Source organism: Apostichopus japonicus, chromosome 5 (assembly GCF_037975245.1).
Source record: "Apostichopus japonicus isolate 1M-3 chromosome 5, ASM3797524v1, whole genome shotgun sequence".
Classification (NCBI taxonomy): domain Eukaryota; kingdom Metazoa; phylum Echinodermata; class Holothuroidea; order Aspidochirotida; family Stichopodidae; genus Apostichopus; species Apostichopus japonicus.
In genome coordinates this window covers 1,198,211-1,208,210 of record NC_092565.1, presented here as the reverse complement: position 1 = coordinate 1,208,210, position 10,000 = coordinate 1,198,211, and the positions used below count along the sequence as shown (strand labels likewise).

The following is a 10,000-nucleotide window of genomic DNA, read 5'->3' as shown; positions in this document are numbered from 1 at the left end:
AGAGTTTGTGAAGATTGTCAACTTGCATGTATCGGGTACTAGCGGCCTGTGTGTGCCCGACGGAGACGGCAGAACGACACACGGACACATGCATAGAGTTGTGACGTCGTTAAAGAAGACTTGACAAAAAAAAAAAATAAATAAATACAAAAAAAATCAAGCGGGTATTGGCATAGGTTTGCCCGACGGTAGAACGACACACGAACACATGCATAGAGTTGTGACCATTATCAATTTGAATGTATCGGGTACTGGCTTGAGTGTGCACGAAGGAGACGGTAGGAACGACACGCGAACACATGCATAGAGTTTGTGACCATTGTCAACTTGCGTGTATCGGGTACTGGCCTGTGTGTGCCCGACGTTGACGGCAGAACGACCCGCGAACACATGCATAGGGTTGTGACCATTGTCAACTTGAATGTATCGGGCGCTGGCTTGATTGTGTGCCCGACGGAGACGGCAGAACGACCCACGAACACATGCATAGAATTTGGACTTCCTTGAAGAAGACGTTGACATAAAAAAAAAAAAAAAAAAGTCAAGCGGGTACTGGCTCAAGTGTGCCCGACGGTGACGGTAGAACGACCCGCGAACACATGCATAGGGTTGTGACCATTGTCAACTTGAATGTATCGGGCGCTGGCTGGGATGTGCCCGGCGGAGACGGCAGAACGACACGCGAACACATGCATAGAGTTTGTGACCGTTGTCAACTTGAATGTATCGGGCGCTGGCTGGGATGTGCCCGGCGGAGACGGCAGAACGACACGCGAACACATGCATAGAGTTTGTGACCGTTGTCAACTTGCATGAATCGGGTACTGGCCTGTGTGCGCCCGACGTTGACGGTAGAACGACCCACGAGCACATGCATAGAGTTGTGACCGTTGTCAACTTGAATGTATCGGGCGCTGGCTGGGATGCGCCCGGCGGAGACGGCAGAACGACACGCGAACACATGCATAGTGTTGTGACCATCGTCAACTTGAATGTATCGGGCGCTGGCTAGGATGTGCGCGGCGGAGACGGCAGAACGACACGCGAACACATGCATAGAGTTTTGACCACTGTCGACTTGAATGTATCGGGCGCTGGCTAGGATGTGCGCGGCGGAGACGGCAGAACGACACGCGAACACATGCATAGAGTTTGTGACCATTGTCAACTTGAATGTATCGGGCGCTGGCCTGTGTGTGCCCGACGGAGACGGCAGAACGACCCACGAACACATGCATAGAATTTGGACTTCCTTGAAGAAGACGTTGACATAAAAAAAAAATAAAAAAAAGTCAAGCGGGTACTGGCTCAAGTGTGCCCGACGGTGACGGTAGAACGACCCGCGAACACATGCATAGAGTTGTGACCATTGTCAACTTGAATGTATCGGGCGCTGGCTGGGATGTGCCCGGCGGAGACGGCAGAACGACACGCGAACACATGCATAGAGTTTGTGACCGTTGTCAACTTGCATGAATCGGGTACTGGCCTGTGTGCGCCCGACGTTGACGGTAGAACGACCCACGAGCACATGCATAGAGTTGTGACCGTTGTCAACTTTCATGTATCGGGCGCTGGCTGGGATGCGCCCGGCGGAGACGGCAGAACGACACGCGAACACATGCATAGAGTTGTGACCACTGTCGACTTGAATGTATCGGGCGCTGGCTAGGATGTGCGCGGCGGAGACGGCAGAACGACACGCGAACACATGCATAGAGTTTGTGACCGTTGTCAACTTGAATGTATCGGGCGCTGGCCTGTGTGTGCCCGACGGAGACGGCAGAACGACCCACGAACACATGCATAGAATTTGGACTTCCTTGAAGAAGACGTTGACATAAAAAAAAAAAAAAAAAAGTCAAGCGGGTACTGGCTCAAGTGTGCCCGACGGTGACGGTAGAACGACCCGCGAACACATGCATAGAGTTGTGACCATTGTCAACTTGAATGTATCGGGCGCTGGCTGGGATGTGCCCGGCGGAGACGGCAGAACGACACGCGAACACATGCATAGAGTTTGTGACCGTTGTCAACTTGAATGTATCGGGCGCTGGCTGGGATGTGCCCGGCGGAGACGGCAGAACGACACGCGAACACATGCATAGAGTTTGTGACCGTTGTCAACTTGCATGAATCGGGCACTGGCCTGTGTGCGCCCGACGTTGACGGTAGAACGACCCACGAGCACATGCATAGAGTTGTGACCGTTGTCAACTTGAATGTATCGGGCGCTGGCTGGGATGCGCCCGGCGGAGACGGCAGAACGACACGCGAACACATGCATAGTGTTGTGACCATCGTCAACTTGAATGTATCGGGCGCTGGCTAGGATGTGCGCGGCGGAGACGGCAGAACGACACGCGAACACATGCATAGAGTTTTGACCACTGTCGACTTGAATGTATCGGGCGCTGGCTAGGATGTGCGCGGCGGAGACGGCAGAACGACACGCGAACACATGCATAGAGTTGTGACCATTGTCAACTTGAATGTATCGAGCGCTGGCCTGTGTGTGCCCGACGGAGACGGCAGAACGACCCACGAACACATGCATAGACTTTGGACTTCCTTGAAGAAGACGTTGACATAAAAAAAAAAAAAAAAAAGTCAAGCGGGTACTGGCTCAAGTGTGCCCGACGGTGACGGTAGAACGACCCGCGAACACATGCATAGAGTTGTGACCATTGTCAACTTGAATGTATCGGGCGCTGGCTGGGATGTGCCCGGCGGAGACGGCAGAACGACACGCGAACACATGCATAGAGTTGTGACCGTTGTCAACTTGAATGTATCGGGCGCTGGCTGGGATGTGCCCGGCGGAGACGGCAGAACGACACGCGAACACATGCATAGAGTTTGTGACCGTTGTCAACTTGAATGTATCGGGCGCTGGCTGGGATGTGCCCGGCGGAGACGGCAGAACGACACGCGAACACATGCATAGAGTTTGTGACCACTGTCAACTTGCATGTATCGGGTACTGGCCTGTGTGCGCCCGACGTTGACGGCAGAACGACCCGCGAACACATGCATAGAGTTGTGACCGTTGTCAACTTGAATGTATCGGGCGCTGGCTGGGATGTGCCCGGCGGAGACGGCAGAACGACACGCGAACACATGCATAGAGTTGTGACCGTTGTCAACTTGAATGTATCGGGCGCTGGCTGGGATGTGCCCGGCGGAGACGGCAGAACGACACGCGAACACATGCATAGAGTTTGTGACCATTGTCAACTTGCATGTATCGGGTACTGGCCTGTGTGCGCCCGACGTTGACGGTAGAACGACCCACGAGCACATGCATAGAGTTGTGACCGTTGTCAACTTTAATGTATCGGGCGCTGGCTGGGATGTGCCCGGCGGAGACGGCAGAACGACACGCGAACACATGCATAGAGTTGTGACCGTCGTCAACTTGAATGTATCGGGCGCTGGCTGGGATGTGCCCGGCGGAGACGGCAGAACGACACGCGAACACATGCATAGAGTTTGTGACCGTTGTCAACTTGCATGTATCGGGTACTGGCCTGTGTGCGCCCGACGTTGACGGTAGAACGACCCACGAGCACATGCATAGAGTTGTGACCATTGTCAATTTTAATGTAGCGGGTACTGGCCTGTGTGTTCCCGACGTTGACGGCAGAACGACCCACGAGCACATGCATAGAGTTGTGACCGTTGTCAACTTAAATGTATCGGGCGCTGGCTGGGATGTGCCCGGCGGAGACGGCAGAACGACACGCGAACACATGCATAGAGTTTTGACTTCGTTACAGAGGACGTTGACAAAAAAAAAAAAAAATAATAATATCAAAAAAAAAAAACATGGTCAACTTTAGTGTAACGGGTATTGGCTTAAGTGTGTGACCCAATGGTCAGAATGAGTGGGCAGAGTGAATCGGATTATATATTAAGGGGAGTGTCTTGTCTCGCCGGTCGATCTTCAAATTGTAGAAGTTTCCTCATATATCTCCTTGATTTCGTCAAGATATATCCGGCACGGGAGCAACCCCGACACTCCTCTGAAAATACGGGTCGCTCCCATGTGAGAAGGTCGATGGTGTGATCGACGGCACGAGTGTCATGCGACCGGGCGAGGGCCGAGTAATTAGCCGACGGTGATGCACACATGCGTAGGCATGGGACCCGTTGTCGTTGCACGAGTCTGTGAGACGGGGCGCCGCCGGACAAGACATACCCGGCACGGGAGCAACCCCGGCACTCCTCTGAAAACACGGGTTGCTCCCGGGTGAGAAGGTCGATGGTGCGGTCGATGGCACGAGTGTCATGCGACCGGGCGAGGGCCGAGATTTAGGCCGACGGTGATGCACACAGGCGTAGGCTGGGACTCGTCGTGTTGCACGAGTCTGTGAGACGGGGCGACGGCCGACCTCGACGGCAGGCCGCCCGATGCATCCGCAAGGTGTGGCTCTCGTCCGAGATTTTGAGATCTCTTTAGTGTAGCGGGTATTGGCTTAAGTGTGTGATCCAATGGTCAGAACGAGCGGGCAGAGTGAATCGGATTCTATATATGAGGGGGGTAGTAGAGTCGATCCAAGACTCGAGAAGGCTTTTAATGTCTGTCGTGTGTGTATGCGTGTCATGGTTGGACTCCAGCGGGCCCTTTCGGTAGGGTCAGCCGTCGTTTCATCGCGACCATGTGTTGCAACTCGGCGCTCAGAGCGGGGGTTTTCACCCACTCGCCCCGTGAGCAGAGGTGTCCCTCCGTGCACACGTATATATCGACGTTCAGATATGAAGCTTTCGCGGACGGGAGTCCACCCGAGACTCGAAAAGGCTCCTTGCCTGTGGTGCGTAAATATGTTTTTGCACGTCAGACCCTTGCTGGCCTTCTCGGTAGGGTCAGCCGTCGTTTCATCGCGACCATGTGTTGCAACTCGGCGCTCGGTGCGGGGGTTTTCACCCACTCGCCCCGTGAGTAGAAGGTTCTTTCGTGCATATGTATATATACAATCCCAGATATTGAGCTTTTTCATCCGCAGAACCCCCGGTGGAGAAGAGAGAGAGTAGAGATGAGAGAGAAAGGAGAAGGGAGAAGGCCTCTCGCGTTGCGTGGTCGATGGCACGAGTGCCATGCGACCAGGCGAAAGGCAAACGGCAAGCCGACGGCGACGGCAGGCCGCCCGACTCACCCGCAGAGAATCTGGGTCTCGTTCGAGATTTCGAGATCTCTTAAGTGTAGCGGGTATTGGCTTAAGTGTGTGATCCAATGGTCAGAACGAGCGGGCAGAGTGAATCGGATTCTATATATGAGGGGGGTAGTAGAGTCGATCCAAGACTCGAGAAGGCTTTTAATGTCTGTCGTGTGTGTATACGTGTCATGGTTGGACTCCAGCGGGCCCTTTCGGTAGGGTCAGCCGTCGTTTCATCGCGACCATGTGTTGCAACTCGGCGCTCAGAGCGGGGGTTTTCACCCACTCGCCCCGTGAGCAGAGGTGTCCCTCCGTGCACACGTATATATCGACGTTCAGATATTGAGCCTTTTCATCCGCAGAACCCCCGGTGGAGAAAGAGCAGGACCTCGGTGTCGTCAGATATCGAGCTTTCTCCACGGGACCCGTTCGGGCATGCTGCCGTTGCTGCGACCATGTGTTGCACTCGGCGCTCGGTACGGGCTTTTTCATCCAAGCAACGAATGCACGCTCGAGGCGTGCGATTGCTCTCCCCTGTTCCAGTGGACGAGCCGTCGCCCTCCCGCGTCGCTTCGAACCGGTCCCGTCTCCGAGGCGGGACCACTGCGACTCCTCTCGAGACGACCCAGTCGACTCGGGTAGAGATACACACCTCGAGAATCCCTTCGGGCGGTTCTTCGATCACTGTACCGTAATAGCACGGCATCGACAATTGAGAATTCAGAGAGAGAGAGAGGGGAGTGCGAGAGCGACTCCCGGACGGCGAACGGGCCCAGCCCGGTTCTGTCGACCGTTACCTGGTTGATCCTGCCAGTAGTCATATGCTTGTCTCAAAGATTAAGCCATGCACGTCTAAGTACAATCCTGAACATACAAGAGAAACTGCAGATGGCTCATTAGATCAGTTATGGTTTATTGGAGAAAGTCTTATACCATGGATAACTGTGGTAATTCTAGAGCTAATACATGCAACAAAGCGCCGACCCTTCGGGGGAAGCGTGCTCTTATTAGGAACAAGGCCAGCCCGGTCCTTTCGGGGTCCGGTCTCCGCTGGTGAACTCTAGATAATCATGCCGATCGCACGGTCTTGCACCGGCGACGCTCCCTTCAAAAGTCTGCTCTATCAACTTTCGATGGTAAGTTATGCGCTTATCATGGTTGTGACGGGTAACGGAGAATCAGGGTTCGATTCCGGAGAGGGAGCCTGAGAAACGGCTACCACATCCAAGGAAGGCAGCAGGCACGCAAATTACCCACTCCTGACACGGGGAGGTAGTGACAAAAAATAACGATACAGGCCTCTTCGGAGGCCCTGTGATCGGAATGAGTACACTTTAAATCCTTTAACGAGGATCTACTGGAGGGCAAGTCTGGTGCCAGCAGCCGCGGTAATTCCAGCTCCAGCAGCGTATATTAAATTTGCTGCAGTTAAAAAGCTCGTAGTCGGATTTCTGGCCGGGGCGGGCGGTCCGCCGTGAGGCGTGCACTGCCCGTTCCCCTTCTCCCCGTCAAACGGGAGTCGTGGGAGATTTTTCCCGGCCAGTGATTCGGTTGGTCGTGCGGTGCTCTTAACTGAGTGCCGTGCGAGACTGGAACGTTTACTTTGAGAAAATTGAAGTGTTCAAAGCAGGCCAAAGTGCCCGAACAGCTCAGCATGGAATAGTGGAAGAGGACCTCGGTTCTATTTCGTTGGTCTTGAGATCCTGAGGTAATGATCAAGAGGGACTGCCGGGGGCATTCGTATTGCGGCGTGAGAGGTGAAATTCTTGGATCGTCGCAAGACGCCCGACAGCGAAAGCATTTGCCAAGAATGTCTTCATTGATCAAGAACGAAAGTCGGAGGATCGAAGGCGATCAGATACCGCCCTAGTTCCGACCATAAACGATACCGACTCGTAATTCGCCGGCGTTCCTCCCATGACGCGGCGGGCAACTCTCCGGAAAACCAAAGTCTTTGGGTTCCGGGGGAAGTATGGTTGCAAAGCTGAAACTTAAAGGAATTGACGGAAGGGCACCACCAGGAGTGGAGCCTGCGGCTTAATTTGACTCAACACGGGGAAACCTACCCGGCCCGGACACAGTGAGGATTGACAGATTGAGAGCTCTTTCTTGATTTTGTGGATGGTGGTGCATGGCCGTTCTTAGTTGGTGGAGTGATTTGTCTGGTTAATTCCGATAACGAACGAGACTCTTGCTTGCTAAATAGTCCGGCCACCCGTCGTGGTGAGCCGCGAACTTCTTAGAGGGACAAATGGCTTTCAGCCATACGAGATGGAGCAATAACAGGTCTGTGATGCCCTTAGATGTCCGGGGCCGCACGCGCGCTACACTGGCGCAAGCAGCGGGTACATTTGCCCTCGGCCGAAAGGTCCGGGTAATCCGCTGAGACTTCTCCGTGCTGGGGACAGGGACTTGTAATTGTGTCCCTTGAACGAGGAATTCCAAGTAAACGCGAGTCATCAGCTCGCATTGATTACGTCCCTGCCCTTTGTACACACCGCCCGTCGCTACTACCGATCGAATGACTTAGTGAGGCCATCGGATCGACCGTCTGGCACCCCCGGCTTCGGCCGGTTGTCGAGGCGTGACGAGAAGACGGTCAAACTTGATCATTTAGAGGAAGTAAAAGTCGTAACAAGGTTTCCGTAGGTGAACCTGCGGAAGGATCATTAACAGAACCCTTCCCCTCCGTGATCGGAGAGGGAACAAAGGGGGAATGTCGGAAAAGCCGTCACAGAGAGACACGCGGAGAGAGCAAATTGGAAAAGCCGGGGGGACTCGAGCGGGGTTTTCACCGCCTCCTTCCCCGTTCCACGGTCGAGGTCAGACCCCGCGCTTCGCCTTCGCTCTCTCCGACAAAAAGGAGACGGGCGTGTCACACACAGACCAGCCCGGGGAGTACCCGGTTCTTCTCTCGTCGTCTGTCTCACGGAGTCTCGCACTCCCGGTAGCTTCGAGGGAGAAGTCCCGCAAGGGTGGAGACGCCGTCGCCGTCCGCGGCGCGGCGCTCCTCGAGGCATTCTCCGCAGGGCAGAGAAGGGGCACCGGTGTCGCCCGATTTCCCCCCAGTCGGCGAGTCTGACTCGCGCGACCCGCCCTCGCGGCGGTGGGGGGAAGGAGGGAGCCCGCTTGCCCCCTCGGCTCGACGGAGGATATTTCTTTCCAGTCACAAGCAAAGAAGGCACAGAGTCCCCGTGTCCTTTCTCCTTCCGTTCCACTTCTTCCCTCGGCTCTGAGGAGAGTTTGCGAACGCGGGAGTCTTCCAGTGGCAAATGACAATTCTTGGTGGTGGATCACTCGGCTCGTGCGTCGATGAAGAACGCAGTTAGATGCGAGAATTCATGTGAATTGCAGAACTCACTGATCATCGACTTATTCGAACGCAAATGGCGGCTCGGGGATGCTCTGCTCCTCGAGCCACGTCCGTCTGAGCGTCTGAAGACAATCACTCACAGAGTCGGCGTGTTCGCGCGCCGGAGGAGCGCCCGGCCGCAGCCGTCCCTTCGACGGCCGGCTGCGTCGGGTCAGTGTCAGATGGAGTTCTGTGATGTCGGCGCCGGTGAAACTCGGCGAGCAGGCTCGATCGGTAACCGGGGGTTCGTCGGTCGTGCGACGTGCCATCGGGGTGTAGACGTATGCGCCCGTGGTGCGGTCCAGCGTCCGACCCCCCGGAACGGTCGAGGAGCCTCTGCCGGGCAGAGCCGGTCGACCCAATCGCGGGGTCTCTCGTCCTCCCGTCTGCGTTCTCGCAGGCGCATGGTAGGCCACCCTTTCCCGCCGGCGACCCGATTCTTCGGGGAGCGCCGGGGAAGGAGAGACCCCGGGTCGCCGCTATGACTCCGATCACGTTCCACGTGTCTTTCACGATTCCAGACCTCAGATCGGATGAGATTACCCGCTGGATTTAAGCATATCACTAAGCGGAGAGAAAAGAAACTAACAAGGATTCCTTCAGTAGCGGCGAGCGAAGCAGGAAGAGCCCATCGCCGAATCCCCGCGCCCGTTTGCGGTGCGAGGGACCTGTGGCGTAAGGAAACTGAACTCCGGTCGACAGAGTCCGGCCGCAGTCCACTGTGATCGGGGCTGCAGCTTACCCGCAGCGGGTGTAAGGCCCGTAGGGCGGACTCGAAGGCCGGAGGGAAAGCTTTCCAAGAGTCGGGTTGTTTTAGAATGCAGCCCAAAGAGGGGTGGTGAACTCCATCCAAGGCTCAATACTATGCACGAGACCGATAGTCAACAAGTACCGTGAGGGAACGTTGAAAAGAACTTTGAAGAGAGGGTTCAACATTGCGTGAAACTGCCAAGAAGTAAACGGATGAGTGCCGCATGCTACATGGGGCGTCCGGTTGATTCAGGCGCGGTCGGCGCGGCAGCGTGTGCGGGTTCGGATCCCTCGGGACCGACCCGCGGCGCTTCGCCGTCCGGTCCGCGTCGCACTTCTACCGTTCGGCGCCCTTCCCGGCGACCGACCGAAGAGCGGAGCAGAGGGGCGGGCGAGGCTGCGGCGTGCGGGGGCTTCGGCCCTCGCCGTCTTACGCCGCCCGTCACGGTTGCTCACTGCGCTCTCTGTCGAGGACTCTGCGTGACGGCCTGCCCCCCCGGGGGTTCAGGCAGCGGGGTCCGGGCCACCGGCGTCTCCGTCGGTCGCGTGCACAGCTTGCTGTCGCGTGGCCGGCGGGATCCGGAGGGTCCGGTCTCGCCGCGGCTTCGGCCGAAGCGGAGGGTCTGTCGGGCGTGAGCGAGGCCTCCTCATTCGACCCGTCTTGAAACACGGACCAAGGAGTCTAAGCAGGCTTGCAAGTCGAGGGGGTCTACCGAAACCTATCCTGGCATAACGAAAGTGA

The 10,000-nt window shown here is 56.0% G+C and overlaps 3 non-coding genes across 3 annotated transcripts in view; all 3 read left to right on the top strand.

The window, feature by feature from the left end:
- The first annotated feature begins 5,950 nt into the window (after window positions 1-5,950).
- On the top strand, window positions 5,951-7,828 carry LOC139968301 (small subunit ribosomal RNA). The gene has a single exon (XR_011793308.1). It is a non-coding gene; the product is annotated as a small subunit ribosomal RNA (ribosomal RNA).
- A 605-nt stretch (window positions 7,829-8,433) lies between these two features.
- Window positions 8,434-8,593, top strand: LOC139968239 (5.8S ribosomal RNA). The gene has a single exon (XR_011793276.1). It is a non-coding gene; the product is annotated as a 5.8S ribosomal RNA (ribosomal RNA).
- Window positions 8,594-9,027: 434 nt separating this feature from the next.
- LOC139968420 (large subunit ribosomal RNA) overlaps window positions 9,028-10,000 on the top strand; it is a 4,028-nt gene continuing 3,055 nt past the window's right edge. The window contains exon 1 of the ribosomal RNA XR_011793418.1: window positions 9,028-10,000. This exon is cut by the window's right edge and continues 3,055 nt beyond it. This is a non-coding gene — a ribosomal RNA (large subunit ribosomal RNA).